The following is a 27,000-nucleotide window of genomic DNA, read 5'->3' on the forward strand; positions in this document are numbered from 1 at the left end:
ACCAAGAAAACTCCCCATGGACACATGAACAAATTCATGTGCCTTAGAGGCATACCCCAGGTACATGCCTTCCTACACATCCCCCCATCACTGATACCCTGTACCAGTGGTCCTCCCCTGCCACAGTTGTGACCCTTCTGTGATCTAAAAACGAAGCAAAAAAATGACCAAATAAAATTAATAATTTTTAAAAATTAATAAAATAAAAAATAGAAAAATTAAAAATTTTTGAAATAAAAATGGTTTATACATTGTATCTTTCATCGCTGTAAGATGAAATGCACAGTGACAATTTCTTCCATTTGTTTCCCCAGTGTCTTCTTTTTTCATTTTATCTTTAAAGAAGCTTTAGGTTACAGAAAAGTCACATAGAAAATACAGGATATTCCAATGTACCCACAACTTCCCCTTCTTCTACTCTAATAGAAGAATATTAATAACATTTTATGTATTGATGGTATATTTGTTACAATTGTCCAAATATTGGAATATTGCTACTAACCATGGTAAATGGTTTACATTATAGTTTACATTTTGAACCATACATTTCTGTAGGTTTTGATGAAATTTAAAATGTCCTGTATCTGTTATTGCAAGATCATGAAGAACAATTCTAATGCCCTAAAAAGTGCCCTATGTTCCATCTATTCTTTTCTTCCCTCCCCCTCCCCTCGGAACCTATGGTAACCAGTAAGTTTCCATTTTTGAAGAATAAGGTTCATAGTTACATACAATAATACTGAGAGCTTGACACATTATTCTCTTTTCTTTTATTAGGCACTGCCTATGTTCTCAAAAGATTCTTATCCTTCTAACTGAGAATATAGCAGGACTCCCCAGGATGGGAGTTTAATATTTTCTTGTTTATTGTACGTGTCTCCACCACTGAGAAAACACAATATGACAAGGTAAACATTTTCATATTCCATAGAAGCATGCCCCAGGTATGCCCTATCCTGCATATGCCACATGTGACACCCTACACCAGTAACCCTCCCCTGCCATATTTGCCAAAAGAACATTTGCACCATTGTAGTTTTAACCACAGACCTGCAAATACCCAGAGTTCACCTGCTCTTTCCTGCAACCCTCCCCCTAAATCCATGGATAGTGCAAATCAACCCCCTATACATCCCCTCACAGAATAGCACTGCAAAACCTAGTCACATCACTGCAGCACTCTCTTCCCCCATCCACTGCCCAATCATACCTGTATGCCTTATCATAGATTTTGCCCATATGGGCATTGGCTCACCACCCTCTACTCCCTTTCTGTCTCCTGTTAACCTCTCTTACAGACTCTAGCTCCGTGAGTCTCTCAGTTTGCTTAAGTCATATCAGTAAGGTCATGTAATACTTGTCCTTCAGGGATGAGCTTACTTCACTTAATGTAAGGTCCTCAAGATTCATCCATGTTGTCTCAGGTGTTAGTAATGCATTGCTTCTTACACCTGAGTAATATTCCAGTGTAGGTATATACCAAACTTTGCTTATCCATTCATCTGTTGATGCACATTGGGTTGCTTCCAGTTTTTGGTAATATTGAATAATGCCATCATGAACATTGGTGCGTATAACTGTTCATGCCCCTGCTTTCAGTCCTTCTGCAGATATATCCAGAAGAGGGATTGCTGGATCATATGGCAATTCTATAGTTAACTTCCACAGGAACCACCAAACTGTCTTCCACAATGGCAGCACATTCTACATTTCCATCAGCAGTGGATAAGTATTCCCTTTCCTCCACATCCTCTCCAACGCTTTTATTTTCTGTTTTTTTTTTCTTTTAATAGCCGCTAGTCTAATAGGTGTAAGATGATATCTCATTGTAATAGCTAGTGATGTTGAGCATCTTTTCATGTGCTTTTTAGCCATTTGTATTTCTTCTATGGAAAAGTGTCTATTCAAATCACTTGCCTTTTTTTTTTTAAGATTTATTTCTTATTTATTTCTCTCCTCTTCCCCCCCCCACCCCGGTTGTCTGTTCTCTGTGTCTGTTTGCTGCGTCTTCTTTGTCCGCTTCTGTTGTTGTCAGCGGCATGGGAATCTGAGTTTCTTTTTGCTGCATCACCTTGTTGTGTCATTTCTCCGTGTGGGTGGCGCCATTCTTAGGCAGGCTGCACTTTTTTTTGCGCTGGGCGGCTTTCCTGGCCGGGCACACTGCTTGCACGTGGGGCTCCCCTGTGCGGGGGGCACTCCTGCGTGGCACAGCACTCCTTGCTCACATCAGCTCTGCGCATGGGCCAGCTGCACATGACTTGCCCATTTTTTAAATGTGTTGTTTGTCTTTTTATTTTTGAGATGTAGGATTTCTTTATATATGCTGGATATTAGGCCCTTATCAAATAGATGAATACCAAACAATTTCTCTCTTTGAGTAGGCTGCCTTTTCGTTTTCTTGACAAACTCCTTTGAGGTGCAAAAGTTTTTAATTTTGAGGAGGTCCAGTTTATCTATTTTTTTCTTTCATTTCTTATGCTTTGGGAGTAAGGATTATGAAACCATTTCCTACTACAAGATCTTGTAGATACTTCCCTACATTATCTTCCAGGAGCTTTATGGACTTGGCTCTTATCTTGAGTTAATTTTTGTATAGTGCATGAGATGGTGATCCCCTCTCATTATTTTGGATATGGATATCCAGTTCTCCAAGCACTATTTGTTGAAGAGGCTATTTTCTGTCCCAGGTGAGTGGGGTTGGTGGCTTTGTTGAATATCAGTTGACTGTATATACAAGGATCTAGATCAGAACTCTCAGTTCAGTTCCAGCCAGTATGTCTGTCCTTGTGTCAATACCACACAGTTTTGACCACTGTACCTTTGTAGTATGTTTTAAAGTTAGGTGCTGTGATTCCTCCATTTCATTTTTCTTTTTCAATATGTCTTTGACTGTTCAGAGCCCCTTGCCTCTCCAAATAAATTTCATAATTAGCTTTTCCAATTCAATAAAAATGCTGTTGTAATTTTTATTGGGAGTGTGTTAGATCTGTAAATCAATTTGGGTAGGACAGACATCTTAATGATGTTTAGTCTTCCAATCCATGAACATAATATATACTTCCATTTGTTTAGGTCTTTGATTTCCTTTAACAATGTTGTGTAGTTTTCTGTGTACGGTCCTTTACATTTTTAGTAAAGTTTATTTCTGGATATTTGATTATTTTAGTTGCTACTGTAAATGGAATTTTTTTCTTATTTCTTCCTCAGATTACTCATTATTGGTGTACAGAAATGCTACTGATTTTTGCTAGTTGATCTTATATCCTGCCACTTTACTGAACTCATTTGGCAGCTCTAGAAGCTTTTCTGTAGATTTCTCAGGGCTTTCTATGTATAGGATTGTGTCATCAGCAAATAGTGAAATCTTTACTTCTTCCTTTCCAATTTGGATGCCTTTTATATCTGATTCTTGCCTCAGTGCTCGAGCAAGTACTTCTAACACAATGTTCAATAGAAAGGGTGATAGTGGGCATCCTTTTCTTGTTCCTGATCTTAGAGGGAAAGATTTTAGGATTTCACCAGTGTAAATGATGTTTGCTGTGGGTTTTTCACACATACCCTTTATCATGTTCAGAAATTGCTGAGACCAGCTCAGCAATAGGTTTGCACAAAGGGAAGGTGATGCAGAACTGAAGAAATAAAAGGACAGAAAGAAAGACACAAGAGAGAAAATAAAGATGGGACCAGGGGACTCAACAGCTTCTGGAACTGAGAGCCTGAACCATAGTTTCCACATTATATTTATTAGAAATTATAAAGCCATAGTTATCTGTTTACTTTCAAGCCTGCTTGTTATTAAAACTGCAGCACCTGCAATGCTAGAGAACAAGCCATACAAAGTTCAAATGCTTCCTCATGCAAACAGTTTTCATGCTGACCCGACTGTGTTTCATCTAGTCAAGGCCAGTGTTCCTAAGCCCACACTTTTTATCTGCATTATGGAAATGTTTCAATTTCAAACTAGGTTCCCACATTCAAATTCAAGCTATTTTCCCATAATAAATTTTCCTTTTAGTCCTATCTTTTGCAGTGTTTTTATCAGGAAAGTGTGCTATATTTTGTCAAATGCTTTTTCTGCATCTATAGATATGACCATGTGATTTTTTTCCTTCTGTTTATGGGGTGTATTGATTGATTTCCTTATGTTGAACCATCCTTGCACACCAGGGATAAAACCCATTTGGTCATGGTGTATAATTCATTTGAATATGATTAGCAAGTAATTTGTTAAGGATTTTAGCATCTAGGTTTGGTAGCATGATTGGTCTCTAATTTTCCTTTCTTATAGTGTCTTTGTTTGGCTTTGGTATTAGGGTAATTTTGGCATCATAGAATGAGTTAGGCAATGTTCCTTCTATTTCAATTTTTTGAAAGAGTTTAAGCAAGACTGGTGTTAGTTCTTTCCAGAATATTTGGTAGAATTCACCTGTGAAACCATCTGGCCCAGGGCTCTTCTTAGCTGGGAGGTTTTTAATACTGATTTTGTCTCTTTACTTGTGATTGGCTTGTTGAGATCATCAATTTATTCTCTTATCAATAAGGCTGCTTATGTGTTTCTAGAAATTTTTTCATTTCCTCTAAATTGTCCTTCTTCTTGGCATATAGTTTTTCAAAGTATCGTCTTATGACAGTCTTTATTTCTGTGGGGTCAGTGATGATATACCTTTTCTCATTTCTTATTTTGTGTATTTGCATCTTCTCCCTTTTTTTTCTTTGTTAGTCTAGCTAAGGGTTTGTCAATTTTATTGATCTTCTCAAAGAACCAGCTCTTGGAAAGTGGACTTGGCCCAATGGATAGGGCATCCGCCTTCCACATGGGAGGTCCGCGCTTCAAACCCTGGGCCTCCTTGACCTGTGTGGAGCTGGCCCATGTGCAGTGCTGATGCGCACAAGGAGTGCCATGCCACACAAGGGTGTCCCTCTTGTAGGGGAGCCCCATGCGCAAGGAGTGCGCCCCATAAGGAGAGCTGCCCAGTGCAAAAGAAAGTGCAGCCTTCCCCAGAAATGGCGCTGCACACATGGATAGCTGACACAGCAAGGTGACGCAACAAAAAGAAACACAGATTCCCAGTGCTGCTGCTAAGGCCAGAAGCGGTCACAGAAGAACACACAACAAATGGACACAGAGAGCAGACAACTGGGGCGGGGGAGAGAAATAAATAAAAATAAATCTTTAAAAAAAAAAAAAGAACCAGCTCTTTGTTTTATTTTTTCTAGTGCTTATTTTTATTTCATTTAATTCTGCTCTGATCTTTGCTATTTCTTTCTTTCTTCTTCCTTTGGGGTTAGTTTTGCTGTTGTTGTTTTACTAATTCCTCCAAGTGTGCAGTTAGGTCTTCGATTTTAGTGCTTTCTTCTTTTTTGATGTATGAATTTATGGCTATGAATTTCCCTCTCAATACAGCTTTTGCTGCATCCCATAAGTCTTGATATATTGTGTTGTAATTTTCATTGGTTTCAAGGTAATTACTGATTTCTTTTGAGATTTCCTCCTTGACTCACTGTTTGTCTAAGAGTGTGTTGCTTAACTTCCATATCTTGGTGCCAAATCTGGGTCTCTGGCCCTTGCAGATTTCCAGCTTCATTCCATTGTGGTCAGAGAAATTATTTTGTATGATTTCAGTCTTTCTGAATTCATTGAGACTTTCTCTGTGGCCTAGCATATGGTCTATCTTGGAGAATGATCAATGTGTGCTTGAGAAAATGTATATCCTGCTGTATTTGCATGCAATATTTTGTATATGTCTATTAGGTCCAGATCCTCTAATTATATTATTCGAAGTCTTTGTTTCTTTATTGATTCTCTTTTGAAATGTTCTGTCTAATGGTGATAATGGTGTACTAAAGTCCCCCACTATAATTGTAGAGGCATCTATTCCTCCACTTAGTTTTTCCAGTGTTTGCCTCATGTATTTGGAGGCACCCTGGTTAGGTGCATAAATATTTATGGCTGTTCTTTCTTCTTGAAAGATCACCCCTTTTACTAATATGTAGTGTCCATCTTTGTCTCTCACAATAGTTTTGCATTTAAAGTCTATTTTATCTGACATTAGTATAGCTACTCCTGCCCTTTTTGGGTTATTATTTGCTTGTAAGATTGTTTTCCAACTATTCACTTTCAACCTCCTTGAATCCCTGGTCTAAGGTGGGTTTCTTGTAGACAGCATATAGATGGGTCATATTTCCTTATCCATTCTGTCAATCTGTCTCTTGACAGGTAAGTTTACTCCCTTAACATTCAGTGTTATTACTCTCAAGAAATTACTTACAGTAGCCGTATTTTCTTTAGATTTGTAGTATGTCATATGTTGTTTTTATTTCTCTTTCTGTCTTTTTAGTTATTCTTACACTCTCCTCCAACTTTGTCTCCTGTTTTTTTCTTTCCTCCTGCAGAATTCCCTTTAGTATTTCTTGAAGGGCAGGTTTCTTATTGGCATAGTCTCTTAGTTTCTGTTTATCTATGCATATTTTGAACTCTGTCATTTTTGAATGCCAGCTTTGCTGGATAGAGTATTCTTGGTTGGAAATTCTTTTCTTTTAGTACCTTGACTATATCATACCACTGTTTTCTTGCCTCCATGGTTTCAGATGAGAAATCAGAGGGTATTGAGCTACCCTTGTATGTGATGGTTCTCTTTTCTCTTGCTGCCTTCAGTATTTTCTCTTTGTCCTGAGCATTGGATAATTTGACAAGTATATGTCTTGGGGTAGGCCTGTTGGGATTTATTCTGTTTGTGGAGCATTACACTTCCTGGAAATGTACTTCCATCTCCCTCAATAGGTTTGGGAAGTTTTCAGCCATTATTTCCTACAGCACCCCTCTTCTGTCCCCTTTCCCTTCTCTTCTCCTTCTGGGATGCCTATAATATGTATGTTTGTGCATTTTGTGTTGTCATTCAGATCCCTAAGTCCCTGCTGGATTTTATCATCAATTCTACTATCTGTTTGATTTCAGATGTACTGTCTTACACATCACTAATTCTTTCCTCTGCTTCTTCAAATCTGCTGTTATTTGCTGAGGGTGTTTTTTTGATTTCTTGGATTGTGCCATTCATCACCATCATACCTGTTATCTTTTTGAGTATGTTTACAATTTCTTTTGTATGCTCTCCAAGTGTTTTCTTAATATCCTTAATCTCTTCCTTCACTTCATTAAGTCAGCCCATGATATTTGTTTGGAGATCTTTGATTAGTTGTTCGATGTTCTGCTCCTTGTCCTGGTTTTTAGTTTGTTCATTGGATTGGACCATGTCTTTTTGATAATTTGTATAGTTTGTAATTTTTTGTTGCTGTCTGGTCATCATTTTATCTTGATGTGTTTGTTCAGTTGATTAGCTTCTCTCCCTAGTCTCAAGTTTTATTTAGGTGCTATTTTTGTGTGTGCATTAAGTCGTCTCTTTGACACTTTGTTCTTCTTATTCTATTTCCTTGTTACAGTCTAAATTCCCTTGAAGGAAAAAGATTAGGGCCAGGGAAAGCAAAAGAGATAAGAAAAGAAAAAAGTATAATAGTAGTATTGATAGTAAATGTTAGCAGAAGAGCCATATAAGATGTAGGAGAATGAATATTAAATTCATGTGAGCTATTTAGAGTTATAGGAATAAAAAAGTGAAGTACCTACAATGAGATGGGAAACTGAATATGGAGAAGAATATAGTATGGATTAAAAGGCCAGTGTGATCAGAGAAAAGAAAGGACAATAACATAAAGAGTGAATAAAAGATAGAAAACAGAATAGAGGTGTTAGAAATAAAAAGCCAGAAAAATTGTGGGCTGAACAAAGAGAAATAGAATATCAGAGCAACAACAGAAAATGGAAGATAGAAAGATGTAAAGGAAAGGAGATAATGTGGGTAGCCAAAGTCAGTACACACAGAAAAGAGGAAATCAAGGATGAGGAAGCACAGTAAACAAGAAACATGACCAGCAGCACCTAATAGAAAAAAATGGAGAAAAAAGGGGGATGGGGTGGGTGATAAAGAGGAAGGAAAGACAAGAAAACAAACAAAAAACCAGACAAGCCCTCAAACAAGGAGTTCTCTTTGCAATTGAATAAACTGATTAAGAATCTGTCCTTCCTCCTTTCTCCCTTTCTCACTTCCCTCTCTCCCCAGGCAGCAGGAAAGAAGCACATGTGAGAGTTCCCCTCCGAGATTCAGATGGGACCCTGGTGAACCAACTCACCACAGAAAATAATGACTCAGTCTCTTTGAGAGAGAGCACCCACACCTTGCTGGGAACCCTAAATATGCTATTGGAAACCTACCAGGCACTTCCTACTGTTGCCCTTCCTTAGGTATGTTGCACAGGACTAGTTAATTGCCTGACTCCACCTTCTCCCAGACCAATTTTCCCTATCCAGGGTGTTTAGGTAAATTGGGCTGCCTCAGCAGATTCCCCTCTCACCTCTTCCTAGTTTCTCCTCAAGCCAGCTGGTATGCTCCACAAAGCTCAAAAAGGGGGGTCCAGACAGTTGAATCCACCACACTCTTCAGGCCCCTCTGCACCCTTTACCACAACCCTCCCACTCTCAGAGTTTGTTCAAGAGCGGCGGGTTTAGGGAATACTGGGGTTTAGGGAATGCTGGGTTTGGGGAACACAGGTTCAGGGAATAAAGGTTCGGGAAATGTGGGGTTCAGGAATACAGGGTTTGGGGAATGCAGGTTCCAGGATCATAGGTTTGGGGAACACGGGGTTTGGGGGATGCTACTGTGTGTGTCCAGTGTTGTTCGGGGAATGTCGTGGCTACCAGCCCTAAGGGAAGGGTTTAGCCTTCCCACAGCTTCAGGCACAAGCACCAGAAACCTGCAGTTTTACCTTGAGCAATTACTCTTTTTGTCACACTCTCTCCAGATCAATGGCCAGAAGCCTCCTGCTTTGTGGGTTCCCAAAACAGCTTACTCACGCAGGATTTTGTCCCCACTCAGTTGATTTTTTTGTAGGAGAGATGATGACAGTGTTCTTACTCTGATGCTATCTTGCCCCACCTCTCTGCCTACCTATTTCAATTCATCATCCCAGAATTCTGGTATTAATTTTAGACCTGGGAATCTTTACAGGCTGGCTACAATGTCCCCAGTAATGCTAGTTAAAAGTTAACTAAATGGAGAGAGGGGGTAAGATGGCAGTAGAATAAGGAGCTCTAAGAATCTGCTCATTCTACAGGACAGTAATCAGCCAGAGCTATCTAAATCACTAGTTTGGGGGGCCCAGGGATCAGATGAGCCGTCTGCAACATCCTTGGAAGAAGGAAGGAGGATTCTGCCCATCTGCAGTGAAGATTCATGAGTAGAGCACTTCATCCCACAGAGGCTGGTGCACATTTTCCACTGGTTGCACAAACCACCTCGGGCTGGAGTTGGAAGCTCCATTTCTCCAAAATGGAGAAGGAATAGATGGTTGGGCAACATTCAGCTGGCTAAAGTCCAATCCTAAGAACAGCTAAAGTTTGAACCTGTCCAAATCAAAGAGGCCAGTAGCCTCTATTTTAACTCCATCCCTGGCATGAAGGGAAGTGGGCCTGATTGAAAATCACAGTGAAGGCAGGGGCTGGCTTCTTTCCACCCAGGTTGGATATAAGCCCCAGGCTAGGCTCCAGCCCCACCTCTGGCAGGGAGAAATTTGGGGGGATCTGCACCAGCCTCTCCAGTCAGCTGCAGGTGCATTCAGCCCACACAAACCAGATTCTTGGACACATCTCTGGCTCCATCCCCATGCCTTACAGGGCAGGAGGAAGGATAGTGCACCCTACACCCTTACAGCCTGCACGGTCTAGATTGGTGGGCAAACCAATGGATGCATCTCTGACTCCAGTAGAATAGGAGGAGGCAATATTTTCTCAAGCTCTCTGGACAACTGCAGACACTCTTGGCTTGCATGAACTAGACTGTTGGGCACTCCTGTGTTTTCTTCCCCACCCCTGACAGGGCATAAATGTCAGTGCTCCCTCACCCTCTCCAAGCAACTGCAGCTGCTTTTGGCCCACACAATTGGACATATATGTGGCTCTCTGCCCACTCCTGACAGAAAAGATGGAGGGACAGTGCTCTCTTGCCCTCTCAGAGCAACTGCAGCTGCTTTTGCCCTCCATGAACTAGATTATTGGACACATCTATGACTCCAGCCCTGCCCCTGACAGAGCAGGAGGAGGGACAGTGCTCCCTCACTCTCTCTGGGAAACTTCAGTTATTTTTAGCCTGCATGGACTAGATTGCTGGGCACACCAGAGGCTCATTCCCACCCCAGGCAGGGGAGGAGGGGAGCCAGGGCTTCATCAGTCTACCTGTGCAACTACAGTCTGTTTTGACTTGCATGGCTTAGCTTGCTGCCCACACCTGTAGCTCCATCCCCACTGAAGGCAGGGGAGGAAGGGGTGGGGCACTTCATGGGTCTCTCTGGGCAGCTATAGAAGGTCTTCGCATGCATGGCTTGGATTACTGCACATGACTGCAGTTCCATCCCTACCCCTGGCAAGAGAGAAGGGAGGGAGATGCTTCCTCAATCCTGGGGCAATGTGGGCAGCTTCAGCCTCCATGTCTTACAATAGCAACCATATCCTCAGCTCCTATTTCACAATCAGCAAGGGAGAAAGGGCAAGAAACAGATAAAAGGAACTGAAAAATTCAGATTGGCTGATTATGGGCCATTATAACGCTCCAAATTAAGTTGAACCAAGAATCAAAGAGGGGCTGTAGCACAAAGCCAATTAAATAGAAAGCTCTAGACTGAAGAGAGAAAAGGGGCCAAGAATAGAGAGATCTAGTAAATCAGGCAACAAAAATTACAATCTGTATCAAGAAACAGGAAGATATGGCCCAGTCAAAGGAACAAACTGAACCTCCAAATGACATAAAGGAGTTGAGACAACTAATTATAGATGTTCAAACAAATCTTAATAAATTCAATTTGTTAATTGGGTGAGGACAAAGAAGAATTTGAAGGTATGCATCGAAAAATAGCAGATATTACGGGAATGGAAGCCACAATAAATGAAATTAAAAATACACACGAAGCATATCACAGCAGATTTGAAGAGGCAGAAGAAAGAACCAGTAAGCATGAAGACAGGGTCTCTGAAAGCGACCATACCAAGGAACAGATAAAGAAAACAATGGAAAAAATCTAAGAGGGTTTCAAGAAATTAAATGATGGCAAGATAATGTGCAAACATACATGTCATGGGTGTTCCAGAAGGAGAAGAGAAGGGCAAAGGGACAGAAGGGATATTTGAGGAAATAATGGTAGAAAAGTTCCCAACCCTATTGAAGGACAAAGATACCTGTGTCCAAGAAACACAACGTACTACCATCCAAATAAATACAAAGAGACCTACGCTGAGACACATAATAATCAGAATGTCAAATGCCAAAGATAAAGAGAAAATCCTGAGAGCAGCGAAAGAAAAGAGATTGATCACATACAAGGGATGCTCAATAAGATTATGTGATTTATCATCAGAAGCCATGGTGGTAAGAAGGCAATGGTATGATGTGTTTAAAATTCTGAAAGAGAAAAACTGCCAGCCAAGAATCTTATATCTGGCAAGACTGCCTCTCAAAAATGAGGGTGAATATAGAGTATTCACAGATAAACAAAAAGTGAGAGTTTGTAATCAAGAGATTGACTTTACAGGAAATACTAAAGGGAGTGCTATAGTTTGAAAAGAAAAGACAGGAGAGAGGGGCATGGAAAAGAGTCTAGAAATGAAGATTATATCTGTAAAAGCAACTAAAAGTGTAAAAAGAGTAGTGAAAAGATATGACAGATAAAACCCAATGATCAAAATGAGTGAAGTAAGAACTGCCTTTACAATAATACCATTGAATGTTAGTGGATTAAACTTCCCAATCAAAAGACACAGACAGGCAGAATGGACAAGAAACTATGAGCCATCTATATACTGTCTATGAGAGACTCATCTTAAATGCAAGGATACATGTAGATTGAAAGTGAAGGTCTGGAAAAAGATATTCCAGGCATGCAGTACTCACCCCACCCCCCAGAAAAAGCTGGAGTAGCAATACTTATATCAGATGAAATAGACTTTAAAAACAAAACTGTTATTAGAGATAACATATATTAATATATTAGTATATATTTTATTATATACTAATAAAAGGGCAATTCACCAGGATGAAATAATAATCAAAAATGTATATGCATCTAACAAGGATGTCCTAAATTACATGAGGCAAACACTGGCAAAATTGAAGGGAAAAATAGATGTTTCTACAATAAGAGTTAGAGACTGTTAAAAGATATTTGGACACCACTCTCATCATTGGGTAGATCACCTGGGCAGAGGATCAAAAAAGAAACAGCTTAAATAACATGATAAATGAACTAAACCTAATAAACATATACAGAACAATGCATCCCCAAACAGTAGGATATACATTCTTCTCAAGTGCTCATGGATCTTTCTCCAGGATAGACCATATGTTGGGGCACAAAGCAAGTCTCAATATATGTAAAAAGATCAAAATTATACAAAACACTTTCTCTGATCATAGCAGAATTAAGCTAGAAATCAGCAGGCAGAAATAAGGAAAATTCACAAATATATGGAGATTAAACAACACATAATCAGTAGGTCAAAGACAAAACTGCAAGAGAAACCAAATACTAAAGATGAATGAAAATGAGAACCCAACATAGAACCTATGGGATGCAGCAAAAGTAGTGCTGAGAAGGAAATTTATAGCCTTCAGTGCTTGCATTAAAAGAGAAGAAAGAGTGGTCAGCCGCTCCCTCCCTCCCGGCCTCGGTCTCCGCCCGAGCCCGCCGGAGCCTGTTCGCGTAGACTGACCAGAGTCCGCGAATTCTGCGCTCCGGGACCCTCCGGACTGCCCCGACCCAAGCTTTCTACCTTTTGAAAACACTGCGAGTAATGTCTCTGCATCAGTTTTTACTAGAGCCAATCACCTGTCATGCTTGGAACAGGGATCGTACACAGATTGCCCTTAGCCCCAATAACCATGAAGTTCACATCTATAAGAAGAATGGGAGCCAGTGGGTAAAAACGCACGAACTCAAGGAGCACAATGGACACATCACAGGTATTGACTGGGCTCCCAAGAGTGACCGCATTGTCACTTGCGGGGCAGATCGCAATGCTTATGTCTGGAGTCAGAAAGATGGTATCTGGAAGCCGACCCTGGTGATCCTGAGAATTAATCGTGCAGCCACTTTTGTGAAGTGGTCCCCTCTAGAGAACAAATTTGCTGTGGGAAGTGGAGCATGGCTCATTTCTGTTTGTTACTTCGAGTCTGAAAATGACTGGTGGGTAAGCAAGCACATTAAAAAGCCTATTCGTTCCACGGTCCTCAGCTTGGATTGGCATCCCAACAATGTTTTGCTGGCAGCAGGATCCTGTGACTTCAAATGCAGAGTGTTTTCTGCCTACATTAAAGAAGTGGATGAAAAGCCAGCCAGTACACCATGGGGCAGCAAAATGCCTTTTGGCCAGCTGATGTCAGAATTTGGTGGCAGTGGCACCGGTGGTTGGGTCCACGGGGTCAGCTTTTCTGCCAGTGGGAGCCGCCTGGCCTGGGTCAGCCATGACAGCACTGTGTCTGTAGCTGATGCCTCAAAAAGTGTGCAGGTTTCAACTCTGAAAACGGAGTTCCTGCCACTCCTGAGTGTATCATTTATCTCCGAGAATAGTGTTGTAGCTGCTGGCCACGACTGCTGCCCAATGCTCTTTAATTACGATGACCGTGGCTGCTTGACCTTCGTCTCCAAACTAGACCTTCCAAAACAGAGCATCCAGCGCAACATGTCGGCTATGGAACGCTTCCACAACATGGACAAGAGGGCCACAACCGAGGACCGCAATACAGCCTTGGAGACACTGCACCAGAACAGCATCACTCAAGTGTCGATTTATGAGGTGGACAAGCAAGACTGTCGCAAATTTTGCACTACTGGCATCGATGGAGCCATGACAATTTGGGATTTCAAGACTTTAGAGTCTTCCATCCAGGGTCTTCGAATAATGTGAAGCTGAGTGAACCTCCGAGATCTAGCATGACAAACTGCGACTGACTGCAGCTCTGCCATTTGCATGATGGGGAGGAAAGCCAGCCGCCAGGAAACACTGAGCACATAGTGTGCAGATATTGTTTGTGTGGTTTTGTCTGAATATAATTGGTGAACGTGTTGTTTTTTTTAAAGCAGCAGTATTTTTTTTTTCTGTTTCATTCCATTCTTGACCAAAGCTTCTCTTTAAGTAGTTTATTATGGAAAATTATCACACTAACTTAAAAGAAAGGGTGGGGAGGTATGTAAGTTCTCTGCTAGAAAATTAAATAAAAATACCAAATGTGAAAAAAAAAAAAAAAAAAGAGAAGAAAGAGCTAAAATCACTTACCTAACTATACAGTTGGAGGAATTAGAAAAAGAAGTGCAAACTATGCCCAAAGCAAGCAGAAGGAATGAAATAACAAAGATCACAGCAGAAATAAATGAAATGGAGAACAACAACAAAAAGAATCAACAAAACCAAAAATTGATTCTTCTAGAAGGTCAACAAAATTGACTGTCACCTCTGTTGTTCACTATAGAGCTAGAAGTTCTTGCTAGAGCAATCAGGCAAGAGAAAGAAATAAAAGGCATCCAATTTGGAAAGGAAGTTTCACTATTCACAGATGATATGATCCTATACCTAGGAAATCCTGAAAAATCTACAACAAAGCTACTAGAGCTAATAAATTCAGTGTGGCAGGATACAAGATTAATATGCAAAATGCAGTGTGTTTTCTATACACTCATAGTGAGCAATCTGAGGAGGAAGTCAGGAAAAATTTTTCATTTACAATGGAAAATCATATATTTAGGAACAACCTTAACCAAGGACATAAAGGATTTATATTCAGAAAACAATGTGTTGCTGAAAGAAATACAAAAGGACTTAAATAAATGGAAGGACATTCCATGTTCATGAATGGGAAGACTAAATATTGTTAAGATGTCAATTCTACCTAAATTGATATACAAATTGAATACAACCCTTATAAAAATCCCAACAGCCTGTTTTGAGGAAATTGACAACCCAATTATCAAATTTATTTGGAAGGGTAAGAGGTCCCAAATAGAAACATTTTAAAAAGCAAGAACAAAGTTGGAGGATTATCACGTCTGGATTTTAGGTCACTTCATTTAGCTACAATGGTAAAAACAGCATGGTACCGACATGAAAATAGACATATATACTAATGGAACCAAACTGATGTTTCAGAAATAGACCCTCACATCTATGGTCAAATGATTTTTGACAAGGCTGTCAGCCCTACCCAGCTACAGTAGAACAGTCTATTCAACAAATGGTGCTGGGAGAAGTGGATATCTGTAACCAAAAAAAAGAAAGAAAGAGAAAAAAAGAGAAGAGAAGAGATAGGATCCCTACACCTTATACAACAATTAACTCAAAATGGATCAAGGACCTAAATATAAAAGCAAGAATCATAAAATCCCTAAAAGAAAATGTAGGGAAACATCTTCAAGACATGGTGGTAGGTGGGGATTTCTTAAACCTTATGCTGAAAACATGAACAATGAGATAAACAATGGATAAATGGGAGCTCCTCAAATTTAAACACTTTTATGCTTCAAAGGACTTTGTCAAGAATATGAAAAGTCAACCTACTCAATGGAACAAAATTTTTGGAAACTCCATTTCTGAAAAGGGTTTGATTTCCATGATATATAAAGAGATCATACATACAACTCAACAATAAAAGAGCAAGCAAGCCAATTAAAAAATGGGCAAAAGACTTAAATAGACATTTCTCCCAAGAGAAAATACAAATGTTGGAAAAGCCCATGGAAAAATATTCAGAATTGCTAACTATTAGGGAAATGTAATTCAAAACTATAATAAGTATTTTCGCATGCTTATAGAATGGCATTTATTTTAAAACAAAGAAACAGAAAACAAGTGCTGGAGAGGTTGTGGAGAAATAGGAACACTCCTTCACTGTTGGTAGGAATATAGAATGGTGCAGTTTCTGTGGAAGACAGGTTGGCAGTTCCTTAGGAAGCTAAATATAGAACTGCCTTACTAGGGAGTATACCCAGAAGAACTGGACAGTGACACAAACAGACATTTGCACATGAATGTTTATAGCAGTATTATTCATAATTGCCAAAAGATGAAAACAACCCAAGTGTCCATCAACCAATAAGTGGATAAAATGTGTTGTATACATATGATGGAATATGAAGCTGCAGGAAAAGGAAATAAAATTGGGATATATGATAGCATGTATGAACCTTGAGGATATTATGCTATGCAAAATAAGCCAGACACAAAGGGACAAATATTGCATTGTCTCACTAATATGAACTAAATACGAAGAATAAACACGTGGAGTTAAAAGCTAGACTACAGGTTACTAGGCTAGCATGAGGACTGAAAAGGGGTCCTGAGGCTTAATATATGTAGAATTTTCAATTAGCTTGACTATAAAAGTGTGGAAATGGATAGAGTTGATGGTAACAGAATAGCTAACATGGCTGGTTTATAAATGGGATTGTGGCTGAAAGGGGTAGTCTAGGGATGTAAATGTCAATTGAAAGAACACTAGTGAATAATCTAGGGACTGAATAACATAGTGAACACAGAGGTGGATGAGGATTGTGGTTAATACAAATACAAGAATGTTCTATGTACTAGAACAAATGTATGTCACTATTACAAGGTGGTAAGAATAGAGTGATGCATAGGAAAATACAATTAATGTGACTTATAGACTATAGTTAACAGCAATATTGTAGTATTCTTGCATCAATATCAAAGGTACTATATCATTTCTAAAGGTCAATAATGGCAATATATGGGATTTTTTTCTTTTGAACTAAGGAAAATGTGCAAAGTTTTGTTGGGAGATGACTGCAAAATTCTGTGACGAAAGTAAGAGCCACTAGGTGCACACTTTGGACAGAATGTACAAAGCATGGGACTGTATACCACAGTGAACCATGTTGTAGAAGATGGACTGTGGTTAACAGTACAATGTGAGGGTGTTCTCCCATGAACTATAGCAAATATAGAATACTAATACATATTGTTAATAATAGTGGGTGTATGGAAAAAATATACCAGGTGTATGCTATGGACCATAGTTAGTGGTAGTAGTCTAATCATGTTCTTTCATGATCTGTAACAAAAGTTCCACAACAATGTAAGGTGTTGTTGGAGGGGTGATATATGGGAATTCTGAAATTTTTGCATGATTGTTATGTAGGTTCACAACTTCTCTAATTTAAAAAAAAGTTAACCGTATGCCCTGCACCCCCTGCCTCCATTCTCCAGAAAATTTGATTTGTTTTTCTCCATGTTCTGGATTGTCCATTGTACATCCTCCAGGCAGTCCCTCATGCTTTCACACTGATTGGTCCCAAATAATTTTGATAGGCCCGTGTAAGGGGAATTTGAGACCAATCAATCATATTAAGGTACACATTTTCCCTGGTGATTGATACCCTAGCAATATTTCACCCTTGGGACTCCTGAGAGCCTTGAGGATGTCTTATTTGGATCTCCTTACTCCAATACCATAAATGCTGACCCTTTTTTGGGGTGTGTGGAGGGGCGTTTTGTCTTAAGCCTTTAGATTTCAGACCATATGGAAGAGCAAAGAAATCTGGGTATTGAAATTAAAAGGAAGCCAAGGCTTACCAGAAGAATATCTATCCAGAGAAAAAGTGTAATTTATTTAAAGCATATGGAAGAAAACTGTATACTAGCAATCAGTATATATGTTTGTCTTCAAAGACACAATTTGTAGGTAGGACATTTCATAGTTTGGTGTGTTTACAATTTGATAGATGAGGAGAAAATGTGCTCTTGGCTGATTCATAATGTTTCCATACTTTTATGGGTCAGAGTACCACATTAAGCCTCCTTGATGCATCAATTGCTGCTAGGAAGTCTGAGTGTAGTGTGGTTAAGATTAGGTGTACTATGAGGGCATTTTAGGGACATTGGAACTGTCCTGAGTGACCTTGCAGTGACAGATACAGGCCATAGTATGTATTGTCATAACTTAAAAAATTGTGTGGGAGAGAGTTTAAACTATAAGGTAAACTATAATCCACACTTAGTGGCAATGCTCCAATATATGTTAATCAATTGTATCAAAGGTACCACACTAATGAAGGATTTTGTTAATGTGGGAAAGTGTGGGAGGGGTAGGGAGTGGGGCATACGGGAACCCTACATTTTTTATGTAACATTTATGTAATCTAAGTATCTTTTAAAAAAATAAAAAGTATGTACTTCTTTAAAAAAAAAGAGTAGAGGATCTGAAATCAAGGAGCTTGGGTTGGAACCCTGACACCACCATTCACTGTGTATGTGATTTTGGGGTTACCTAACCACTGGGACTTGGTAATCTTATATTGTAAAAGAACTAATAGAATATACCCCACAGAAAGTTGTGCTTATAAAATTAAATAACTAAATTGCATAGCACAGTAACTAGCACAGCAATTGTGTAGAGGATTTATTTATAATACTTGTTTTTATTACTCAGAATTATATTTGATTCAACCAGAATTAACATTTTTTGTTGTTAAAATATCTGCTCAAGGTATTTGGTTGTTTTTTTCAAATATTTCTGAATTGCACTTTCTTAGAATAAAATTAGTAAATCTTATGGTACAAGTCCTTTGGTTATTTGTGTATAAAATATTCATTCAACATTTATTAAAATAATAGATGCATTTTGTCAGTAACTACATGAATTGCTGCAGGTACAAAGACAAATGAAACATGAACTATCTCCTCAAGGAGTTTACTAAAATATAACCTGAGAGACCAACAAGGAAATCGATAATTAACAGTGTATGATAAAAATTATAACAGATATGTACTGACTGGTATAGAAACACAAGTGGGGCATAGAAGTCATTTGGTGAAATTAAGGAAAGCTGCAAACAAGTTTTAAAGGACAAGTAGATGTTAGCTGAATGAAAATGTGAAAGAAGAGGTATTCAAAGTAGAGGATGTTCATTCATTCATTCATTCATTCATTCATTCATTCATTCATTCATGTAACAAAGTATTTGCAGCATACTGAATCAGGTGCTTTCCTACCTCATATGATCTTAATTTCTTGAAGTAGTTTAATTATATTTTCACTTCAAATATAAGTTATCTGAGGCACAGAAAAGAAATGAAATCTGGAATTATGCCCATATTGTATGTCTCCAAGATCTGTATTCTTTGTTATACTGCTGATTAACATGAAATTTAATAGACTACAGAAAACCTGGAGCTGCTACTTCGACCAGAGAAAATGTTTACTCAGGCATTATGGTGGAATTGTTAAAATTTGGTAAATGGTTGGACAAGGAAGGAGAGGGACATGCAAGAAGAAAGGATTAAGATCAGCCCAACTTTCAAGCAGAAGGTTGAGGTGCCCTAAAATAAATAAGCACAGAGGAAGACTATGTTTGGTAAGGATGATTATGAATTTAATTTGGGATGTTGTGTTTGAGGTGCTGGTGGGATATTGTGGTAGATATGTTCAGTTAGAAATAGAGGGTTGGGCTTTTAGAAGGAGATTAAGACATAGCAAGTTTGGAGTTTTCTACATTAAAAAAAAGTAAAGATAGTTGAAGCCATGAGATTGGAAAAGAATTAGAATCGAAGCCCTATCCACAGAGAACAAAACCAGCAGGGGAGAAGAAAGGACTATAAAATTAGATGGTTAGATTTCTGACGTGAGTTGTTAAAACTTATCTCTTTGTTTTCTATCAGAAATCATGATATCCATATAAACACACAAAGACCATGTGAATGACATGTGTTGGGTAGAAATTTAGTGTGTTCCAGCATGTTCACCCAGGTACGTGGATGGGATGACATAGAGTTATGAGAATATTAAAAACAGGGAAGGACCAATTGTTAGCTACAAATTTTCATGTAGAGTCTTCCTTTAATTAGAAAAATTCCTTGCCCACAAACATATTCATGAATAGAACCATCAAAAAATGAATATTGTGTTCCCAGCTTTACCATTACTTTGTTTAAACTTTATTGTAGGATAAAATATATTTAAGTTATTCTGAAAAAGTAACAGACTTTTTCTTTTGGATGGGGAGTGTGTGATGAAAGGATAGAGTTTCTCAGATTTTGAGTCCGATCAAGAATTTTGAAATTGTGTAGTTCTTAAATTCATTACTGCTCCACACTGATAACTTCATTTTTTTTCTAATTTTAGGGGCTTTTCAGTATTACTTCAAGAAGCTGTCACTACTGGAAATGTATTTTAGAGAGTTGTTTAAAAAGAGAACAAAGAATTGTTGGCAGACTGAAAATCATTAAATTGAAATATTTAGAAGCCTAAAGTTTCATTTTCTAAACTATTACATTTTATAAATTCGTAAATATAATTTCACTGAAAAATCAAATTTTACAAGCAATAAAATCCCGTGTAAATATTTACAGGTACATTTAAAATTTGACTCTCTTTACAAAAATTATGTTATATACAGATCTAAATTAATTAACATTTTCCATCTTTTTGGGAGAACATGTAATTGAGGGTTGACTGATTTCACAGGCTTTATCTCTAGTGTGGTACTGGAACATTAAACACCTCCATTGAAGAGTATTACCAATTATATGATGTCTGACTATTAATAATATTAATTTTTAAAGCTAGAACTGAAGTTAGTTACTTCAGTTAAGTGCCTTTTCCTTGCATTTGTCTGCTAACTTCTCTATTTAGAAGTGTACCAACTTTAGAATCATATGAACTTTCCTGTAGCATGACTATATAAAGAAATGCAATGAGTAAGTTGTCACAAGAAATTTCTATTTGGTAGAAAAGTTGTAATTAAACAAGAACAAGGGAGAGTTAGGAATAATTTGCTTAAAGGTGGAGAAAGTTTATGTACCTTGATAAAATCTTTTCTGTCTCATGTTCCTAACACTGTTGAAAAGGAAAAGTCCACATTGGTTAGAATTACCTCCTTCAGTTTACGTGTGATGCTTGCAGTATATTTTTTAAAGACAGCTGGGCCTTATCTAACAACATTTAAAATACAATTCACAGGGATATACCTTACAGATTCCTCACCTAAATATATAGTATTATTTGAAATAAAGATGTTCTTAGAGAACACTTGTATTAGTAAAACAATATGGTCTTCAGTAGTGAACAGATAAATTAGGTTTAAAAGGTAAATATACATGTATAGATATAGAAAGATGTCCAACTTATAGTGAGTAAAATGTTTGTAGTGTGATACTATTTATGTAAAAAATGTAAGTGCATACATGCATATACTTTTCTTATCCTTATTCCCAAAGGATAAATAAGAAACTCTCAAGAGGTTAACTCAGGTTAAAGCTTGATGGGAAGGAGAATTTTTACTTATCAACTTACACATTTTTAAATCATTAAAACAAATTATAAAAACAAATTAAATTGACAGTCAAAATTACCTCCCATCCACAAAAATAAACCCATCAAGCTTATTAATTTAGCCACTATTTAACCAGTAACATGGTGTAGTGGCTTTTTGTTTTAATAGTAACTTCATCCAGAAAATAATTTTGAAAATATCATTTTAAGTTTTTCTGAATAAAGAAATAATTACAATATTGGTGCTTTTATATAGAGAAAAATGCTTGTATTTTTAGTGTTATAACGTAGTTGAAAACTAGAATAAGTTATTTGGTATACCAGTAAATTTTGAGCAATAATTATCAGAGAGAACTTATATCCTGTACTAAATCAGTGTTATATCAATAGGTGATCTTTTGGAATCCTTAAAGTCAGTTTGTTTTATAATAAATGAGAACATTTGTTCAATTTATGTATATAGTCTCAAAATTATTAGGACTTTTTCTAATGTTGCATATAAAATCTTAATTCTAGTATATGTGTAAAATACATATACTCATATATATGTATAAATGTAAAATGTGAACATGTGAAATATGTATACTATGCAAAATAAAATACATGGGAATCCAATTTTATTGAACCAGCTATGACTAAATATTATTGGAAGGAATATTAATATGTGGCTTGTCTTTAATAATATAATTTTATAGTAAGCTACTACCATTTAAAAAAATTATCCTGGTAATTAAAAATTTTTTTTACCAGATCTGCTTTTTAGGGTCTTAATATAAATGAAAACCAATTTATGGAGATAATAATAAAGTAATTATTAATCATTCTGAATTTTAAAAGCTGTTTTATGAATTTCAAGCCAAATATTTGATTCATGTTTTTATATATAAATTTTCCTTCTAAAAATTTTATCATTAATAGAAAATGTATATACCAATAAAAAGCAGCATATAAGAAAGGATGCATTGACTTGCAGAGGATTCCATATGTTATGATACAACTAACAGATTGTTTTTATTTGTGGTTTTTACATAAAATTTTTCTGTGATTTTTTTCCCTGTGAATTTTTTTCCCTTATAACTTTTTCTTCTAGCAATAATATATGATGAAAAAAAAATTTTTGGAGGCAAGCTTTCTGCCTAATGCCTGCAATAAAACCAAATAAACGCTCATAAGCTGTACTGTAAAAATCTAATGAAAATATTTTCTGTTGAATGGCTCAATTAGTATAGACCCATACACTTTGAATTCCACAAATCATTATCCCGAGGTAGCTTGTTGCTGTATCATCGGTGTGCCCAGATGTACTCTGGGCTGGAAATGTAAGAAAACCTGAAAATTATGTTTACTCTTACGAAAGACTTCCTTCATTTATCTATACCTCCTTTTCTCAAAATGCACATTTTAAAAGAATAAAATATATCTCAAAAATACTAACCTGAATGTGATGCAAACTTCCAGAAAGAAATTTATTCTTTTTTCTCCTTATGCACAGAATGAATACTGTTTGCCTTATGAGACAGTGAACAATCTTATTAAAGAACAAAGAGGGTCTGAGCCGATTTCCACCTCCTTTTGATTATGTCATCTATTACTGCCTCCTCCCAGAGAAAATGACTCCTTCTGTTCAGAAACAAAAGGAGCCCTCCTCTAGGACACTCTAAAATTTTCAGTCCTGTTTGCATGATCTCTATTTACTAGGTCATATTTTTCTCAATCCTTATCAAAGTATGAACCCAGTAACTGATTTCTTCCTTGTTGGATGAATGGGCATGGGAACTTCACTACAAATTAAAACAGAAATGTATGAAAACAGTGATCTTTAGTATGAAAGAAAAATGATTTCCATAGAGCTATGGAAAACATATTTAATCAGAAGTAATAAGATGTGAGTTATAATTCAATCTCTGCAAAAGCATGATATCTGACATTGAGCAAGTCAGTTAAATATTTTGGACTGAAGTGTCCTAATCAATAATGTTAAGGGATTGGGCTAAATCTCTAGATTTCCAAAGGAAGTAAATTAAAGACGGTCTAAAATTTTTATTTATTTTCTTTATGCAAATACTTTTCTAGGCGTAGAGCTTCTCTATGTAACCATACTTAAAAATAAATGTGAATTTTATTGCTAAAAGCAGACCTAAACAAAACATGGTTATCATTAGAACACCAAACTCTTTAACTTTGCCGTTGACCAAATTTCTGTTGCTATTAAAATCAGGTAAAGCATCTCCTTAATCAGTTTCATTAAATACTAATAATTTGCTTTCTGACAGGTCTCTCTTTAGTCTATTAAATGTTAAAAAATCAGTATTGTGAGGATTTCTGTGTGTAATGCTCAGATAAGTTTATGTTCAGCCTATTTTTCATTAAAAATAGTGGTCAAAATGATGAAGCCCTCGGAGGTGATTTTAGAGATGAAGTGCTGGAGCTATCCAGGCAGCAATCAGAAACAATTAAGAAAAATGTACCAAATGCTTCATTCTTTCTCTAGGCTGCATAGTAAATTACATTTAATATTTCAGGTTTGTTGCATTTTAAAATAAGTCTCCATCTAAGCAATTTTCAAGACAACTTCAATCAAAAGATATTGCTTAAAATTTCCTTATTGCTATAGAAATGAAAAGAGTGATTGTTTATGTTGATTAGCCTTGAAGATTGCTTTGGGAAGAATTTGAGAGTTCTACCCCCATTATAATTTACAATCTGTGAAGAAGAATTGCATACTACATTGACTGTCAGGATAGCTTAAGCTTTCTATTTTATCTAATTTTATTCTACTTTATATAGAGAGGAGACCCTTGTAGTATATGTTTTTTAATGTACATAGAAATTTTTTATCATGAGTCTTTAAAATTATTCTCAATTAGATCAAACAAAATACATATATAGCAGAATAAATATATCTGAAATTTTTATTGATACCTATTATGTGCAGAATTTTGTGCTAGTGAGTTTGATAGCTGCAGAGAGGAAAAAGAGGCATTTAACTCAAAGGCCTTACAGTTTAATGGCTAGGAAATTCACAATAAAAAAGAATGAACAAAATAAGACAAAAAATAACAAATTACACTTTAGTTATGATGACTTGAGTGTGGTTGATACCATTTCATTTGCTTGTAAATAGGCTGATGCCACAAGACCTGGCAAGATAGAAAGGTGATCCCACAATAATATTAGTGTTTAAAACCAATGGTTACAATTGAGTGAGATCATGAGTGTTTATCTGAACATTTGCCCTTGTATATGAGAGAGTTTGAATACCTAGAAAGATTCTTATGCTGGCAAGAAAATTCATTTTTTACAAACTTCTTATCTAAGGACCAAATTTTAATAGTTTAAAAATAACCTAAAATGTACTGACTCTTAAATTAGCAAACAAAGTAGAATAATACTGAATGAGAATTCAGTTAAATATTATTCTCATTCATTCATCCATTAATTCAATTAGTAAACATTTATTGGCTTACTGGGTGACAGGCAAAATTTATTAGAGAACTGGTGTTACAAAGAATAAAAGGGAAGCAGATGTGGCTCAAGCAGTTGAGTGCATGCTTCCCATGTGGGAGGTCCTCGGTGTGGTTCCCAGTGCCTTCTAGAAAACAAAACCAAACAACAAACAAAATAAATGCGGAAGCAGATGTGACTCAACTGATAGAGCATCCTCTTTCATATGGAGGGTCTAGGGTTGGATCCCCAGGGCCTCCTGACCCTTGAGGTAAGCTGACCCAGTGCAGTTCTGCTGCACAAAAAGTGCCGTTCCACAGAGGGGTGCCCCCGCATAGGGGTGCCCCACACACAAGGAGTGTGCCCTGCAAGGAGAGCTGCCCCGTGTGGGAAAAAAAGTGCAGCCCACCCAGGAGTGGTGCTGCACACAGAGAACTGACACAGCAAGATGACACAACAAAAAAGAGACTGAAGTTCCTCAGTGCCACTGGGTAATGTGAGCAGACGCAGAAGAACACACAGTGAATGGACACAGAGAGCAGACAATGGGAGGGAAGCGGAGAAAAAATAAATAAATGAAAAAACCTACTCAGGGGAGCCAAAGTCATGCAGTGGTTGAGCACCAACTTCCCACATAAGAGATCCTGGGTTCAACCCTCTGCCCCCAATACCTAAAAAGAAAAAAAGAAGAAATAAGAAAGTACTTCCCTTCACGAGTCTTTCATTGGAAAGTAGTAGCATAATGCAAATCTGTATGATCCCTTTGAAAAGAAATTTAGTAATATCTTTTAAGAACTGCAAAAATGTGTATGTCTGGACTACTACTTTTCTAAGGATATTCAAAAGAAGGAAAAGGATTTATGCACATATGTGTTTATTGCATATTTCTTATGGTGGAAAATTGGAAACTGCTTATATGTTCCAAGGCAAGATGATTAAGAAAATTATTGGGGAAGTGGATGTGGTTCAACTGATAGAGTGTCTGCCTACCATATAGGCAGTCCAGGGTTCGGTACCCCGGGTCTCCTGGCCCGTGTGGTGAGCTGGTCCACGTGCACTACTGCCGTGTGCAAGGAGTGTCGTGCCACGTAGGGGTTTTCCCTGCATAGGGGAGCCCCACATGCAAAGAGTACGCCCTACAAGGAAAGCTGCCCCACGTGAAAAAAGTGCAGCCTGCCCAGCAGTGGCACCACACACACAGAGAACTGATGCAGCAAGATGATGCAACAAAAAAGAGACAGATTCCTGGTGCCTGACAAGAATGCAAGCGGACACAGAAGAACACACAGCGAATGGACACTGAGAGCAGACAATAGGGGGAAGGGGAGAGAGAAATAAAAATAAATCTTTAAAAAAAAGAAAAGTATTGGATTTCCCTTGGTTGAATATCACACAAACATTAAGATTACTATGTTGTCTATGTAATTCCATGCAACATATATAATGTATTTATATAAAATATTACAACTGTAAAATATACAAATGAGAAAAAATGAGAGCTGTATGAGCATGACAGTGTTATATATTATTTCAATGTGTTTTCCTAAACATCATGTGAGGTTTTAAAAGAAAACATTTTAATGTATAAAATTGTTCCCAAATTTCTCTGTCTCACACACACACACACACCCACACAACATCAGAAGTTGAAAAGGAGTAGGAGTATTTAAATAAAATGCATAAAGCAGTTGGAAAAGAATTTTAAAGACAAATATTACCAAATTCTACTCTATTAAGCTCAAGTTTATGATTTGAAAACTGTTCTTCTTGAGTATTTTCTTGCCTTTCTTTTTCTAAGCTTAATATCTTTTTCATGTCTGTAGAGTAACAAAATATGTAATTGTCAGATTGAAATGAACTTTGAGAGCTCAGTCATAATTTTAGAGGTGAAAAAGATGCCTGTAATACAGGTGAGAAAACAGAAGTTCAGAGAAGTTAAGGTTAGGTAATGATAGATACATCTAGAATGAACCCCTTGACTTGTGTTACAGTGCTATTTAAGTTTTCTTGAACTTTATTTTCTCAAATTACTTTTTTAAAAAAAAATTTATTGAAGTATACCCACTCATACATAAACATATATAAACAATAAGTGTATAGTAATAGTTGTGAACTTACAAAACATACATAACATCATAAAGGGCTCTCATTCCTCACCCTACCACCAATACCATGCATT

The 27,000-nt window shown here is 37.3% G+C and overlaps 1 protein-coding gene and 1 pseudogene across 1 annotated transcript in view; both read left to right on the forward strand.

The window, feature by feature from the left end:
- Positions 1–27,000, forward strand: part of RTN1 (reticulon 1) — a 521,272-nt gene that overhangs the window by 1,624 nt on the left and 492,648 nt on the right. The gene's annotated exons all lie outside the window — the stretch shown is intronic.
- On the forward strand, positions 12,752–14,323 carry LOC101432043 (actin-related protein 2/3 complex subunit 1A pseudogene; annotated as a pseudogene).

The sequence above is a fragment of the Dasypus novemcinctus genome, chromosome 3, assembly GCF_030445035.2.
Source record: "Dasypus novemcinctus isolate mDasNov1 chromosome 3, mDasNov1.1.hap2, whole genome shotgun sequence".
Taxonomy (NCBI): domain Eukaryota; kingdom Metazoa; phylum Chordata; class Mammalia; order Cingulata; family Dasypodidae; genus Dasypus; species Dasypus novemcinctus.